The sequence below is a fragment of the Phascolarctos cinereus genome, unplaced genomic scaffold (genome assembly GCF_003287225.1).
Source record: "Phascolarctos cinereus isolate Bilbo 61053 unplaced genomic scaffold, phaCin_HiC Scaffold_5;HRSCAF=322, whole genome shotgun sequence".
NCBI classification, from domain to species: Eukaryota; Metazoa; Chordata; class Mammalia; order Diprotodontia; family Phascolarctidae; genus Phascolarctos; species Phascolarctos cinereus.
Genome location: NW_027555958.1, coordinates 458,955,147 through 458,972,975, shown reverse-complemented (window position 1 = coordinate 458,972,975; position 17,829 = coordinate 458,955,147).

The window sequence follows — 17,829 nt, the reverse complement described above, 5'->3', positions numbered from 1 at the left end:
CCTTCTCCCCTTCCTTCTCCCTCTCTCGCTACCTCTCTCCCCTTCCCCATGCCTTCTCCCACTTATTCCCTCCCTCTCTCTTCTTCCCTCTCTCAATATTTGTCTATATAAAATTAGATGTCTATATGTATCTACCTATCTATCTACATCAAGAGAGAGAGAAAGAGCACATATTGCAAACTTTAAAGCACTTTATACATGTCAATTAGTAGTGTTAATATTACTCCTATTAGTGTATGTAATTTTTACTGCCATTTGAGATTAGATATTAAAAGGAAGTTTGTTGTACTGAAAGTGACATAAGAAAAATAACTATAAACGATCAGAAAGGGAATGGACTGCTTTGGAAGTACTGACTTCCCCATCATTGGAGGTATTCAAGGAGAATACTTGTCATTGTAGAGGAGATTCTTGTTCAGGTCCATGTTGGACAGGATGTCCTTTGAAGTCACTTCCAACTCTGAGTTTCATGTGTATGTTTCTTGATGTGTAGGATGGGTTTGTCTAACCTTTCTCCAGTGCCCCAAATTCTGAATTCCCTGGGCTGACTCAGGACATTGTAGAGGAAGAAGGGCAAGAGATGAAATACCTAAAAGTCTAAAACTTTTATTCTGAAAAAGGCCTTCCAACCTGTCCCTCGCTAAATGCTGACCTGAAATTACACATGTGTGCATATATAATCTCACTTATGTATGTATATCTATTTGTATGTATACACATTGTGCATATATGTATATACATTTACACATGCATGCATTCATGTATATGTGTATACACATACATGAGTAAAGGAATTGCTGCCACATTTATGATGGGTAAGAATGCTGGATCAGGATCTGGGACGGTTGGATTCTAGTCTTGATTCCCAGGAAGTCAGTGTGTGCCTTTCCCATCACTGCCTGGGTCTTCATGTTTTCACTTTTAAAATGAGAGCTGTTGGAGCGGATTGTAAGATCATGGATTTAGATCGGAGAGGGACTTTGGTATTCACAAAATGAAACCTCATTCTTACAAATGTGTTAAATGAAAAATAAAGAGGTCATGTGACTTGCTGAAAGCCACAAGGATCATCTATGCAGTGTCTGGATTTGAATCTAATGCTTCTGACCTGCTATCTGCTACTTGTTTGATACTGAGCAAATCTCTTCTGCTCTCTGGGCCTCAGTTTCCTCATATGTAAAATGAGGTCATTGGATAAAACAGTCTCCTAAAGTCCTTCTGGCTCTGATATTCTGTGTTTCTTAAGTTCTATAAGACAATTATTCATGGCAATTTAAAGCAAATTTATACAAAATGGAAGGTTAGGAACTCAGCCAAGGTAGAAGGTTTAACTCTCCGTAGCTGTCTTTCTGTGTGGTTGCCTCTCATGAAATCTCATTATCATAGGGGAAAAAAATCTACATGACCAATAATGAGGGAAATTCCAAGTGGAAGGGCTCAGGGGATTGGAAATGGCTCGGTGCCTGTCACTTGGCTCATCAAATAAGATCTGGCTGCTGTGAATCAAGCCGCTCCTGAGCAAACAGATTTCTACCTGGGTAGCTCACATTTTTCTTATGCTTTTGGGACCTTAATTTATATGGCCTTCATGATTCTGGGATGTAGGTGCTACTCTTATACCCATTATACAGATGAGGAAGATGAGGCACAGAAAGGTTAAGTGACTTGCCTATGGTCACACAGCTAGTATTGTCAGAGGTGGAATACTAATGATGATAATAAAAGTAGTAACAGCAACAGCAATAGCCAGGTTTTAGATAGTACTCTAAAATTTGCAAAACATTTCATGTATTTCATTTGATCCTCACAACAACCCTTCAAAGCCTGATGTCATTAGAGATGGGGAAACTCAGCTATATAGAAGTTAAGAGATTTCCCCAGGGTTACAGAGCTAGTAAGTGAGAGGCAGGGTTTGAACTCAGGTCTTTCTGATTCCAGGTCTGGTGTTCTATCCACTAAGCCATCTAGCTGTCTTTGTATTTTAACCCATCTTCCTAAGTCTAAGTACAGTGCTCTATCCCTTATGTCAGGCTGGAAAAGACTTCCATTTTCAGACTTTGGGACCTCTGCCACGTGCAGCACCTTTTTCTTGATTTGGCCTTGAGCTGGCTGAGCTTGATAGATGAGGAGTAGATTTCATGATTAGGGATTAGGAGAATTTAATGCCTTTTGCACCTTGACTGCAGTGAAATTGCAGGTGTAGAGCTGGAAATGACTTTAGAGTCCATCTAGTCCAACTCTGTTATTTTACAATTGAGGAAACTGAGGCCCAGTGAAGTTAAATGATTTAAGGTAATGGTAAGTGTCAAGGTCAAGATTTGAACCCAGGTTCTGTGACCCTAGACCCAGTATTCTTTCCATTGTAGCACACTATCTTGCTGGCAAAAATACAATTGAATAAAGCAAGCACTCAGTTCAAGAATGACTGATTTAATTATCTGCTAGGTGCAGAGTTTTGTGTTACGTTCTGGGCAAGGTGTCAGATGAGTGTGGCACAGTGCCTACCTTGATGCAGCTTACAGTCTAGGAGGGCGATACGACATATACCTAAGTCTGCCAAATGAGAGCATGTGAGAGAGGAGAGAATGCTAGTGTGGGGTAGAGTTAGAATGTCACTACTCCTGTTTCCTTCCACTTTTTTTCCCTTTTTTTCCCCTTTTTTGGCTAGGCAATGGGGTTAAGTGACTTGCCCAGGGTCACACAGCTAGCAAGCGTTTATATGTCTGAGGCTGGATTTGAACTTAGGTCCTCCTGAATCCGAGACTGGTACTCTATTCACTGTGCCACCTAGCTGCCCCTGTTTCCTTTCCACTTTAAGGATGAATGAATGAATGCCTAGCACTCACTCTGTGCTAAGCACTAGGGATACAAATAGAAACATGATATAGTGCTTTCTGTTGAAAAATGTTTATCCTAATGGAGGAAGCAACCATAGAGAAGAGTCCAGATGCAGGGTAGCTAGAATGATGTGGTGTTCCTTAGGGTGCAGGGCAGATGGTAAAGGCCAGTGGTCTAGATGGCAGGTAATCTAGTTTGCCTGGACTGTACAGGGGAAATAAGATTTCTATACAAACACATTTTCTTTAGTGTCATTGCAATTGATAAAACCACTATCTATGTAATGCCTAATGTTGAATTATTTGACAATGTCAAAGACTTTTGTGGCAATACATTTCCTAGTTGTGTTGGCAGGAGTCATGGATATTGACTATGTAGAGGTTTCAATGGTGGCAGAGTTTGTTTCTGGGGATCTGGCTTGCCTAAGAGAGCTTTCCTGTGTGATGATATGGGGTCTGGCTGATGCAGGGCCAGTGGCCCAGGGGCACTGTTGTTATTGGGCTTCTTGCCTCTGCTTGAGCCCAGTGTGGGGGTACGTGGGTATAACTGTGGTTGTGCCTGTGGTCAGCTCACTTGTGCCTCTCTACCTTCAGAATGCTGCCTGAATTGTAGAAGAGATAGACACCTGCTCTTTCTCTGAATTCTATGAATTTTGTGGTTAGGGGAAAGAACTGTTTCAGCACCAAACAGGAAGTCTGGACAAAGGCTGCCAACTCCACCACTCCATATTGGGGGGGGGGGATGGATTTTCCTTGTTATTTACCTTGTTATTGTATTTAATTCAATGACTTGGTTTTGTGTTCATGTGATCTCTGGTTTGGTCTAGTAAAAGCAGTATGAATCAGAGCCCATGAACTTTGGTTTGAAATAGATGCTTTCCTTGAACATAGCTGTAGCTTCCAGGGGCCCACATTTGAGGAGGGCCAAGTTAAACCCAGACTTCTAAATGAATGCCAGCTGGAAGGACCTTAGACCACAAAATGTTCAAACATGTAATCATTCATTCATTGAATAAACATTTCTTAAACACCTAATGGATGTTTGCTCAATGAATGAATCAATGATTATATGTTCTCCACATTTTATGGTCATTTCCAGCTGACACGCTAGGATTCTGTGAAATATTCAATTAGACTCTGAAGGGACCTTGGAATGCTATCAGATCATAGGTCTAGAGCTACAATGGATCTTAGAGGAAACCTAATCCAATCTCCTCATTTTGCAGATGAGGAAACAGAGCCTACATTAGGAATGTAGAGTTCATCTTGCCCAAGGTTACAAAAGTAATATGAAACCTAGGAGGATCACATATAGAATATAGAATATTAACTTAAAAGAGTGGTATTATTTAGAGGAAGGAAGGTGAAAAGATGCCTCGATCTGGAGTCAGAGGTAGTTGTGGATGTTCAAACAGGACCTGGGTTCAAATCTCTGCTATGCTGCTTACTAACTACAAGAGCTTGGGAAAGCCCAGTAAACCTGCTAGGTTTTATTTTCCTTATCTGTGAAATGAAGGAGGTGGACTAAATGACTTCTTAGGTCTCTTCCAGCTTGAAATCAATGACCTTGTTTTTTGAAACAATGTTAGAGATGGAAGGGACTTTAGAACAGAGACTCATAGAAATGGAAGGGACTTTAGAGCAGAGATTTGTAGAGATGGACGGGACTTTAGAACAGAGACTCGTAGAGATGGAAGGGACTTTAGAACAGAGACTCGTAGAGATGGAAGGGACTTTAGAACAGAGACTCGTAGAAATGGAAGGGACTTTAGAGCAGAGATTTGTAGAGATGGACAGGACTTTAGAACAGAGACTCGTAGAGATGGAAGGCGCTTTAGAGTTTGTCAAATGCCACAACCTGTTTTTATAGAAGAGGAAACTGAGGCAACAAGAGGCAGTGTCATTCCTCAAGGTCTCTAGATCACTCAATGGTAGGACTGAGTCTGGAATCTATTTAGTGTTTATTTCACTGCACAAGTCTTTGTTGTTATTCTGTCTTCTCAGCTGTGCCTGATTCTTCATGACCCCACTTGAGGTTTTCTAGGCAAAGATGCTGGAGTGGTTTGCCATTCCCTCCCTTATTTTACAGATAGGAAACTAAGGCAAACAGGGTTAAGTGACTTGCCCAGAATCACACAGCTAGTAAGTGTCTGAAGCCAAATTTGAACTCAAGAAGTTGAGTCTTCCTGACTCTAGTACCTAGCTGCCCCATGTAAGTCTTCTCACTAACTAAAGATACCCAAGCCTCTCTCTGTCGTGGGTTCTTGTATCTCACTTAACAATACCAGATTTTGTAGGTGGAGGAATGTAGCTTTGGCCAGTTGCAAGAACAGTGGAAGAGACCCGAGTTAGAGTGAGTGACCCTATCTTCCCATCTGCCAGCACGCCTAACTGAGAGAATTGTTAAGATATGTGAATGGCCGTAAGTCAGGAAATTAAATAATATGAATTCAAGAGATTTGCTTACATGTAAGTTTTTTTATAGTGTTAATTTTATCATAGAGTAAAGTATGGGTCAGGATCCATTAAAATGTCAAGGAGTTTTGCTGAAAAGACTCAGCTGAGCTCCCACCTGGGGGAGAATAGAAATAAGAATCATGAACATTTGCAATAAAACTGCTTTAAAGTAGTAAGTTGTTCACTAGCAGCAATCCTGTGAGTCAGGTCCTCTGGGCACCATTATCCACATTTTATGGATGGGGAAGATGAGGCTCAGAGGAGTGAATGATCTCTTGTGGTAGACCAGAGAAGGTACTTGACAAATCGTTTCATCTCCACAGGCCTCAGTTTCCTTACCTGTACAATGGGGGTGTGGGAGTAAATGATCTCTGGGGTCCCTCCAGCTCTCAGTCCTGCTAATATGACTGGGGAGGTCCCTTCTAGCCCGAGAGCCATGATGTGAAGGCCTTTCTGGGCCTAGAGCTTGTTGTGGCTTGCGGTCTTTGCTCTCATGATACTCTCTCCTCCTGCTAGATACATGTGCCATCCCCGTTCTCTAGGATGAAATCTATCCCCTGTCTCAAGACAAGTAAGAGTTGGAGGCAGGATTGGATCTCAGGGCTTGCCAGCCTCCAAGTCCAGAACATCAGTCACTACATGTAGTAATAGTGATGACAGCTGGTATTTGTAGACTGGTTTATGATTTAAAGTGTCCTGTGGGTACGGTATTTCACTTGAGATTTTAAAAAATGAAATCTTATTTTATCAATGAAAATTATTCTTCTTTCTTTCATAACCCCTACCACTGCTCTCATTTCATCTTGGTTATGACTCTCTGATAAAGTAATAGTGAAGGAGAAAGCATTCTACAGTGTCAGGGTTCTGGACTTGGAGTTGGAAAGGCCCACATTTTAATCGCCCCTCTGACACTTCCTGTATATCCCTCAGAAGGTCACTTCACTTCTGCTTGTCTCCGAGAACTTCCTAGGACCCATCTACTAAGTCAGTCAATGTTCAATTATTAGATGAATTCCATGTGCTTGGTGCCGAGTTGGAGTCTGGGAATACAAAGTCATGAAAGGAGCTGTCCCTGTCCTCAAAAAGCTTACATTATATCAGGATCAAGGAGTATAAAAAAATTACATGATAACATATTATATATTTAAAAGGAATAGCAAGTTGTACATAATAGATTTTCAGTTTCATGTGCAACCATCTTTTTAATTATACTATGTCACAGAAATGCTTGTTTTATTCCATAAATTAAAAATGAAATGAAATGAATAAAAAAATTAAAAAGAAGTATACAATATGGCAGCTGCTTTGCAAAGCAGTTAACAAACAGAAATATCAGAGGATGATGAGTGGACTGGAGATTATGTCATACTAGGATCTCTTGAGGAACTAAGGATATTTAGGATAGATAAGTAAAGCCAATTCAGTAAGGAACTACTTATGTACCAGGCAGACAGGTGGTATAGTGAATAAAGTGTGGGGCCTGGAACCAAGAAGACTCATCTTCCTGACTTAAAATCTAGCCTCAGACACTTACTAGCTGTGTGACCTTGGGCCTCAGTTTCCACATCAGTAAAATAATCTGGAGAAGGAAATGGCAAATGACTTCAATATCTCTGCCAAGAAAATCCCCAGTGGGCTCGTGGAGAGTGAGACATGAATGGAAAACAACTGAAGAATAGCAGTGTGTACAAGGCCCTCTTCGGGGGACTAGGGATCCAAGAAGGTATAGTCCCTGCTTCGATGAAGCCTATATTCTATTAGAGGAAGGCAACATATACCTTTATATGGAGATGTAAAATGCATGAAGAGCAGTTACAAGGTAATCTTGGGTGGAATGAGATGCTAGATCAGGGATTCTTAATTTTTTATGTGTCATGGACCCTTTTAGCAGTCTTGTGAAGCTTATGGATTTTTCAGAGTGATATCTTTAAATACATAAAATGATACATATGTAACAACAACAATAATGATAATGATGATGCTGACAATAATAACAATAATAGTGATCTAATTTGATCCTCACACCAACTCTTTAAGGCAGGTACTATTATTTCCCCCACTTTATAGATGAAAAAAACTGAGGTTAAGAGATTTTAAGTAACTTACCTAAGTTCACAGAGCTTGTAAATGTCTGAGGCTGAATTTGAACTCAGGAAGATTGCATCTTTCCGCCTCTGATCTAGGCACTCTATGCACTATGGCGCCACCTAGCTGCTCTTTATTGTTTGTAAAGCACTTATTCCACCTGAGCTCCATGAGTTATTCACATAGTCAATCAGTCAGTCAACTAGCATTTATCAAGTGCCTACACTGTGCTAATGTCTGGGGATACAATCCCTCGCATTTGAAGTTAATAAAAATGAGCCTCAGAGGTGAAATGACAAACCCAAGGTCACACATCTTGTCAGTAGAGGAGTCAGGACTGGTTTTTAGCCTCCCTCTCTGCTGTGCTTCCTCCTCATTCATCCCTGTTTCCTCTTCAGCTTTCCCAGGCTGGTTCACTTGGAGTCATATGGTATGAAATCTCAGTGGCTGTGTAGGAGAAAGATACATTTCACAGTTTCTAATTAGAAGTAAAGGGAATAAATGAGCCTGCAGTCTTCTGCTGGCCCAATCAATCAGGAACAGACATTTATTGAGTTCCAACTGTGTACAGGGTACTGTGTGGAGCTTGGAGAGGTCTGAAAAAACGTTATGAGGGCAGGGACCACTCCTTATTTATTGCGTTGTTCTTCTCTCCTTCCAAAGATTGATTTCCTGGTTCTTTTCACCCTTCATTCTTATTTATTGGGTCAGTACTTCTTTCTTGGGTACTTGTTTCTTCAGCTTCTCAGACTTTTTTCCTGTGAAGATTCCCTTCCCCCACTTTTCGGGTGGGAGTTCGCTTTTTTATTTTATTCAATCATGTCTTATTGCTTGAAGGCAATAATGAAGCCAAAATGAGAGATAAACTCAGGTCTTTCCCCCACACTGACCTCATTGTCAACAATAACATGCCCAGGGTCCCTAAATATCTTTGTTGCATAGCCTGGGAAGGGAGAAAGACTCTGTCTCAACTGAAGAAATCAGGGAATGATAAGTAAGAGCTGTGATCTTGGAGGCAGAAGACCTGGGCCCAACACCTGGCATCTTCACTTACTACCTGTGTGCCCATGGCCAGATCGTTTCCTCTTGCCGAGTCCTTAGTTTGCTTATCTGAAAAATGGGATGAAATCATACTCATAGCATTTCTCTTGCAGGCTTGTTATAAGGTGAGGGCATTATAGGCCTTGAAGTGTTATGTAAATTTAAACTGTTATTATTTCATGTGTATGTTATGATGTTGCTTTTATGATGAATGGTTTTGTAAACTTTAAAATTCCTTGTGGGTACTGGGGCCGTGAATCTCTAAACTCTCTTCCTTTCCACTAAAATTAATGGTTAAAAATAAAAAAAAACACATTTATTTGCTCCTAATTGATCTTCCTCCTCTCAGTCTCTCCCCTGTCCAATCCTTCCTCTACTCAGCCGCCAAAGTGATTTTCCTAAAGTACAGATCTGACTGCGTCCCTCCCTGCTCAGGAAGCTCCAGTTGCTCCCTATTACCTTCTGTCACAAACTACCTCTGAACTTTGTCTCTGAATTTCTTTCCCATTAGTCCCCCTTATGCACGTCACAGCCTAGGTAAACTGGAGCATTTATTCTTCCCTATCCATGAGGTCTCCATGCCTGTCCACTGGTTGTACCCTCTGCCTGAAGTGCTCTCCCTCCTCAGCTTTTCAGAATCCCTGGCTTCATTCATCTCTGGTCCTCAATTTCCCCTTCTAGATTCTCCTTAATCTTCCCCTACAAATCACTTTATATAGTCAACCATTAAATCAATTTTAAGCACCTACTGTATACCAGGCACTGTTCTAGATACTGGGAATACATAGAAAGGCAAAAGACAGTCCCTGCCCTTAAGGAGTTCACAATCCAGTTGGAGAGACAACATGCAATGCAAAACATGATATAGACAGGACAGAATGGAGATAATCAAAGAGGGAAGGCATTAACAAGTTACTTTATAGAGAATTCATATTTATTTCTGTGTACAGGCTGTTCCTCCAGTTGTTGAGGGCGCGGGTTGCTGTTGTGTTTGTCTTTGTATCTTTGTATCCATGATCATACCTGGTACCCAGTCAGTGTTTAGTAAATGTTTGTTGGATTAGGTTGGACATTCATCAAAGCAATTAGATCAGGAGGAAGATGGCTGTAGAAAGAGGATGCTAGAGGGTATGTTGAATATGCAGAAGAGCAGTCTCTGACAACAAAGTAATTTTATCATGCTCCCGCCCAAGTTTAGCCTTAACTAACTTACTCATGGTTTGTGTTCAAAGGTAGCTGATTGTACGTCTTCCAAAGACTAGAGCATCCAGACCCCCTTTCTACTCCAGTATGAAACCACATAACCCCTAACATCTGCAGGACATCAGAAACAGTTCCTCACCTGGACTGAGCCAATTTTCTGGATTGTAGCTATATACTCTGGGTATTTTATTTCCCAGAATCAGGTCAACATGAGGGTGAAGCTCTTGTGCACTCTTGTAGGAGTGATGACGTCCACTGAGTTGGTTTATATATGCTCAATAAATCCACTAGGTTAGGTGAGTGAGTGTAAACCTGTCTCTCTGCTTCCTGAAATCACAGACCTGACTAAGATGGACACAGTGTGAAGACATTTGCTCTCTGGATTTTGTGCACTACTCATTTCATTTCAATCGGGTTTGAAAAGATAAACTTAGTGTGCACGACATTAAGATCTACCATTGGGCATTTGTTAGATCAATCAATACATATTTAAGAAGCTTGTAGCATATGTAGTGACCACACCCTGGTAAAACTGTCTTGGCAGTCAGGCTAAACCAGTTTCAGGGTAACTCACAGGCCTCATACCCATCAGTGAGTTAGAGAGGTGTCTACCCCAAGCAAAGGCAGTCTTCCCAGTGGAATGGGCAGATGGGAACAATTTGTTCCAATGGCCATGAATGTGGCTGGAGCAAGTGCTGTGGAGAGCTTAGAGCTTGATCAGACACTGAAGATGCCAAGGTCAACCGCTGCATGCTGGACAATCTTCAGTTGTCCTGGCTTTTCTCCTGCCACTGGATGTTGATGGCTAAGGAAGAAAGAGTGAAGCTGATGACTTTGTGCAACTCTGCCTGACTTTAAACCAGTTCATGTGCTAAGCAAGTCAAGACATCACCCTGTGATGTCATTGGTCCTCTTCAAAAATGAAGGATGAACAACAACATTAAATACCTACTATGTGTCAGGCCCCATGCTAAGTGCTAGAGATACAAAAAGAGGCAAAAAACAGTCTCTACTTTCAAGGACTTCTCAATCTAATAGGAGAGAAAGTATGCAAATAGATTTGTACAAAGCAAGTTAAATATTGCATAGTTAGGAAATAATTAGCAGAAGGAAGGCACTGGAATTAAAAGGGTTGGGGAAGGCTTCCCATAGAAGATGGGATTTTAGGCGGGACTTGAAGGAAGCCAGGGAGGTCAGTAGTTAGAGCAGATATTAGAGAACATTACAGAAATGGGACAGTCAGAGAAAATGCTGAATGAACATAAGACTGAGAGATCTCAAATCTTAATGGAGAGATGAGGTATCTAGTTTTTAAGAGGCTGATGTCACTGGACCAAAGGGTATGTGTTGGAGGAGTAAGGTGTATAAAAAGGCTGGAAAGATAAGAGTGGGCAAGTTATAAATGACTTTGAACGCCAACCAAAGGGCTTTGTACTTGATCCTGGAGGCAGTAGGAGCCACGGAGGAGGGGAGTGATGTGATTGGACCAGCTCTTCTACATCATCACTTGAAAAGGGAACCTGCTTGCAGACAAGGGCTGTTGATGAGGAGGTGGAAAGGTCCTTCCTTGAGGCCTGGGAATCTCACAAAACAGTGGCTTGTGAGCTATATTATCACCCTCAATTTATAGATAAGGAAATTGAGGCTAACAAAAGGTTAAATGACTAGCTTCAGGTCATGCTGTCCTGCAGTGTCTAAGGTGGGATTTGATCTCAGGCTTTCCTGACTCCAAGCCCAGCATTTTATCCACTTCCCACCTAGCTGCCTCCCAATGGATTTAGAGCTGTAGAGAAGTCCTAGAAGCCATGTGATCCACCCTCCTTAATTTAGAGGAGACTGGCCAAGAGAGGAAATGTGCCCTGCCTATGGTCATACAAGTGGTGAGTGTCATAGCTAGAACTGGATTCCAAAGCCAGTTGTTTTCAGAGTTTGGAATGTGTCTTTTGAGAGAAATCACCCCTGCCCCATTTGGGCACCAGCAAATGAAATAAAAGTCAGTTTCTCTTTATCCACAGCTCTATCATTTTATTCTTCTGCAGCTAAACTCTATGGCCATCCCTCCATGATGGAGGCCAGAGGTTAACTAGCTTATTCCCAGGATGGAACTCACATCATCAATGATGGCGTCAATACTGTAGGACCTCAAGGAGAGGTGAGGAGTATGGAGAGGGAGGGCAAGAAAGAGCCACAAATCTGACTTCACCAGGCAGCAGGTGAGTGTGGTAGAACCTCCCCCCACCCAGGGCTTTCTGCCCAGCTCTACTATTGCTGGGATTATGTCATTTTGACCACCTCAGTATATTTTCAAATCACTTGGTGAGCAAACCCATCAGTTTCTCACTCTGCCAAGCCAAGTCTGGAAAGAAAGGAAGGTGAAGGGATCATGTTATTCTTCATATAACTCACCTTGGGAGGAAGCTAGCCATCTCCATGATTCACATCCCATTTCCCCAAATGCTTTATTGTATTCTTTTTGCTAAGATTCTCTCTCTCTCTCTCTCTCTCTCTCTCTCTCTCTCTCTCTCTCTCTCTCTCTCTCTCTCTCTCTCTCTCTCTCTTTCTCTCTCTCTCTTCCTCTCTCCCTCTCCTCCTTACCCTGCTTCTCCTTTAAGATGAAAAACCAATAAATATTTTACTGATGTTAAAACAAAACATGGAGCTGGAAATACTTCTAGTCATCTAGCCAAGGAACCTTATTTTTACAAATGAGCAAACTGAGGCCCACGGAAGTTAAATGACTTGCCAAAAGTTTCACAGATCAGACATAACAGAACTGGGATTTGAATCTGGGTTATAAGATTGTAGACCTAGAGCTGTAAGGGGCCTTGGAGAAATCTAGTCCTGCTCCTTCCTTTTATAGATTAGTAAATTGAGGCCTAGGAAGGGTGTAACTTACCTAAAGTTGACCAGGAGCAGTGGAGAAGGGATTTGAAACCAAGCTGTAGGATCACAGACCTGGAGCAGCAAGGAACCTCAGCTGTTCTTTTTATTCAATCCCTTCATCAATCATTAAGTCAGTCAACAAGCATTTATTAAGTGCTTACTGTGTGCCTTCATCTTACAGACAAGGAAACTGAGAGCCAGAGATAGTAAATGATTTGCCCAAGGTCACACTGAGAGTAAGTCTTAATAACAGTGATTATAGTGTATAGATATTATAGTATAGTGATTATAAGTATAGACATTTACATACTGCTTTAACATTTTGGGGAGGATTTTATTTATATTACCCAGTCCTCTCATTTTAAAAATAAGGAACCTGAGGTACGGAGACCACATTCCTGGGGTCACAGCTAATAAGCAGCAGAACTGTGATTCTAGCCTCAGTATCCTGACCCCAAGTCCATGCTCTACCCTGCAGGATTCTATAACCACTAGAACAGGTAAAAACAGTGCTAGTTATAGTTGGTGGATGGGTCATTTTAAATTCTGTCACTCCTAGACCAATCTTCCCAAGGCTTTGGGCGTTAGTGTCCTTCTTTAGGTCCAAGGAGTCAGAACACTCAGAGTTGCTGAAAAAACAAACATTAAGATAGAAGTCATTTTCCCTAAGTCTATTTTAGGTAGGCATGAAACAAGCATCACTGGCACAGATGCATCATCCAGGAGTGGTGCCCAGTTGGGCACAGAGAGGGCAGAGGATACAGCTGGGCACCAGGGATGGCAGGAATCCTCTATATGTCCAGCTGGACAGTTGTCCCAAGCCCCGGCCTCTGTAGCTACACCAGATGCCAGGGGTTGGGAGATGAATAGCCATATGTAACAGAACATCCCCCTGTCTTTATTAAGATCTAATCCTGGCTTTGACAGCAGGATAGTGTTATTAAATTAATGCATGTGTTATTTCTAAAACAGAGACTTAACTCTTGCATTTCTCACGTCCTCATCCATGCCATACTAAAGCCCGATGGAGGTGCTGTGTGCATGAGCTTAGCATGTACATGTGAAGTTATTAGAATGAAAATTAATTCCCTGCCTCACTAGTGTGCCCTATCAATTAATTCTGTTGGAGGTGCTCATGAATATGCGATGCGCCCGCTGTGCCGACCACCCCCTGCCCCTAGCTCCAAGTGTGAGGGATTAACTATGCATAACTGCACATTGCATTAGACACTATGACTAGCTGTAAGTGCTGAGGCGTCTGCTGTTCGGTCCAACCCAACAAACATTTATTAAGCACCTACTGTGTGCCAGGATTAGGGCATACAAAGACAAAATGCTCTTACATGTCCACAGTGAAAAGACATGGGCCCTGGAGTCAGAGAATCTGGATTCGAGTCAGTAAGTCACTTCACACCCTCCCCCACCCCAATCTTAGCTTCCTCATCTGTCAAATGAGGTAATAAGGAGGCTGGACTAGATGAGCTCTGAGGTCTCTGCCAGCTCCAATCCATGATTTTATGTAACCTCTTTGCATACACTCTACTAAATAGGCAAGCGATATGTTCACAGACAAGGAGAGAAGAAGCACTAAATAGCAGGCAAATCTGGAAAGGCTTCTTGGAAGAGGTGGCACCTGAGTTGAACCCTGAAGCAAGCTAATAAAGAACCCAAGGAGGGGAGAATGCACATTGAAGGTGAAAGTGATACCTAGATTCATGGTCCTGCCATCAGCCTGAGCCAACTGCATCATTATTGTCAACCAACACATCTTTGGAGCTCCAACCCTAGGACCTGACTTGATTAACTGATGACTCAGTGTGTGCAAACTAATCCACTTAACTCACTTAACTGGCTAGAGGGGGAGAGTAGGCACTTTGCAGGCTTCTCATCTTCTCCAGCCATGCTTTCCCCAGACCATCTTACCATCTGCCTTCCCCCTCCTTCCGTGTCTTACCTCCCTATAACAGACCAGCCTAAGTCAACACTCCCCGAAATGTATTCTCATATTAGACTCTTAGCTTCTTGAGGGCTAGGACTATAAAAAGAATAGATAGATAGATAGATAGATAGATAGATAGATAGATAGATAGAGATAGATTTATCAGATTTTACATATAGTGCATGTATACATACACAGTATATATAGATATAGATATACACATATATGTATAGATGTGTATAAAGGTATATATACACACATGTGTATGTTTGTATAGATGTATACACTAAGTGCTATGGATAATATATGTGTGTGTATATACACTGGTACATACATATAATATACATATAATATATGAATATGACATGCATATACATATCTATGTATACAAACATATAGTATACATATACATACTCACATATGTACACACATATAGTATCCCTGACATTTAAGTATCTAGTTTATAGTAAAAAGTTTGTAAATTATTTTTCATTCATTTCTTCATTCATTCATACTTTCATTCAAGTGATTCATCCTGGGTTACACAGCCGGTGCATGTCAGATGTGAGACTTGACTGATAGGTGTTCCTCTTTGTGAAGACAGGTCCTGATCCTGTGTTCCGTGCTATGTCAAGGATATTAACACCTGGAAAATGGGATCAATAAAGAAGGAGGAACTGGGCCTGAAGTTTCCTTGGTACAGGGAACTCCCATGTGTGGAAATGCCCCCCATGAATAAGCACAAGCATTTCTATATAATCGTTAGCATTTGTTTTGCACTTAAGGTCTGCAGAAGGCTTGACATATGGTGCCTCCTTTGATGCCGGCCCTGTGTTCTCTGCACCTTCAAGTCTTAGAGAATTGTGTCTCACCCAAGGTCATCAATGTCAGAGATCGCACTTCAACCCATGAGGCTACGTCAAGAAAACGTTTTTAAAAGATTAAAAATAACAACACTCCTAGTGCCAACTTTACAGTTATAAGGATCTACTGAAATAATTTAACGTGAAACACTCTGTAAATCTCAAGATTTTATGGAAATGTTGGCCACCATTATTATCCTATTTTTTCCCCCTTCAAGGTAGAGAAATGAGCCTCTTTTGGTCATAGTGTCACCTCTTCTAATATTTGAAAGGCTTCCATGGGAGAAGCAGATTGGGTGTAGTCTGCTTGGCTGATGGGAAAGAGCCAAGAACGGGGGGTAGATGTGTCTGAAAGGTGCATTTCAGTTTGATGTCAAGGAAACAGTGCCGAAACCAGTAGCAAGGCCCTATCCCAAGGCCACAAGCTGAGGTGACCACTTGTCAGGGATGCCTTCAATTATCAGAGCTGGGATTTGAACCCAAGTCCTTCGACTCCCATTCCAGGGCTCTTTCCTCTATACTATGTGGCTTTCAGCTGCTCTCTTGTCTCCTTAGGGCCAGGGCAGCTGTTTAAACTTCTAAGTTTAATTTGCATTATGAACATTTTCTCCATAATTTTTATAAGTCTAGACAATCACCAGAACAATAAACCAAGCCCTAATTTGTGGCATTTGCTGATTTTTGAGGGATAAACATTTACACTGAAAATTTAACAATCATCTTTCTAGAACCCATTGGAGGTGGCTCTAGCATAGGCCTGCGTGTATGTATGTCTTTGTCTGTCATTATCCCAGAGCCTCAGACTGCTAGAGAATTGATAAATATTTCATGATTGATTTGTTGTGTAGAAACCCTATGTGTACAAGATGCAGTTTGCATGAGCAAGTATGGAATGCTGACATGTGGAATGCTGACATGTCAATTTCATTTAACTTAACTTCCCCTAAGGAATTTCTGGAAGGATGGTAATGGCAGCTGATCTTTAGAGATGGTGCAGCTGTCATGGAAGATGGCTTGGATTTGATGTTGGAAGTCTTGGGTTCAAGTCCAGATTCTGTCTCTCAGTAAGTATGCCTATGGGCAGATTACATTTTCCACATAGGAGAAATGAGGATGAAAATATTTATATGACCTCTCTCCCAGAATCATTGTGAGTGGAAGCTTTGTAAACCAGCACTGGGAAAAAATGTGTGCAGAGATTTGGAGTCAGGGGACTAGGCTAAAGTAAATTCCCTCTGGGCTTCATTTTCCTTATCTGGAAAATGAGGGGCTTGGACCATATGGCTGCTAGAGTCCTTCCAAATTGAAATCTGTGATTCTAGAATCCATTACTATGGGCTATAAGGAACCTTGTGTACCTGGAAGACAAAGACATCCTGGCTCTGTTGAATATTGCCAATTGTTCACCCAGTACTCCCAAGCCTCAGTTTCTGTTTTTTTTTTTTTTGTAAATTTTATTTATTTGTTTTTAATTTTCAACATTCACTTCTGTAAGATTTTGAGTTCTGAATTTTCTCCCCTCCCCCTTCCCCCCCCCACCCCAAGACAGTGTGCAGTCTGATACAAAGCTTCAGTCTCTGTATCAGTCAAATGGGGCAGTTGCCTAGCGTCTCTTCCTTGATCAAATCACTTAATCTCCCTGGGCCTCAATTTCCTCATCTGTGATGATGATGATGATGGTAATGATTGATGATATTGATAGCTAACATTTACATAGCACTTTAAGATTCACAGAACATGTTATGGAAATTCTCTCATTTGATTCCCACAGGAACCTTGGTAGGTGCTACCATTATGTCCATTTTTGTTCTTGTTTCGGTCATGTCTGACTCTTGGTGACCCCATATACCCCTTGGTAAAGATGGTGAAGTGGTTTGTCATTTCTTTCTCTAGCTCGTTTTACAGATGAGGAAACTTAGGCAAACAGGGTTAAGTGACTTATCCACAATCACAGTTAGTAAGTGTCTGAGGCCAGATTTCAACTCAGGAATATGAGTCCTCCTGACTCCAGGCCTGGCACTTTATCCACTGCAGTACTACCCAGCTGTCCTATCTCTATTTTACAGGTGAAGAAAAGTGAGGTACAGAGACATTCACTGACTTGCCCAAGATCACATAGCTAATAACCTTTTCTGGCAGATAGAAATTCAGCTTTTCCTGACCTTAGGTCCAGTTCCTTATCTACTGTGCCACCTCGGTGCCTATAAATTAAAAATAAAAATGTCTTAATGAAAAATTCAGCAGTATGTTCACTACACAAAGAAAATACAGGAGATGTGTGAGCTATGAGACAGTCATAAGGACCTTGGATAGCTCACTTGCCTATCCAGAGCCAAAGTTTGCTCATCCATCAAAATGGGGCTAACACTATTCCCACCACTGAACATACCTCCCAGGAAAATTGTGAGAAGCTATTATTATTATTATTATTATTATTATTATTATTATTATTGTTAACTATAAAGGGCTCTAGAAAAGAGAGAGCTTTGTCCTTAGCTTTTGACCTTGTATGATGAGCCTG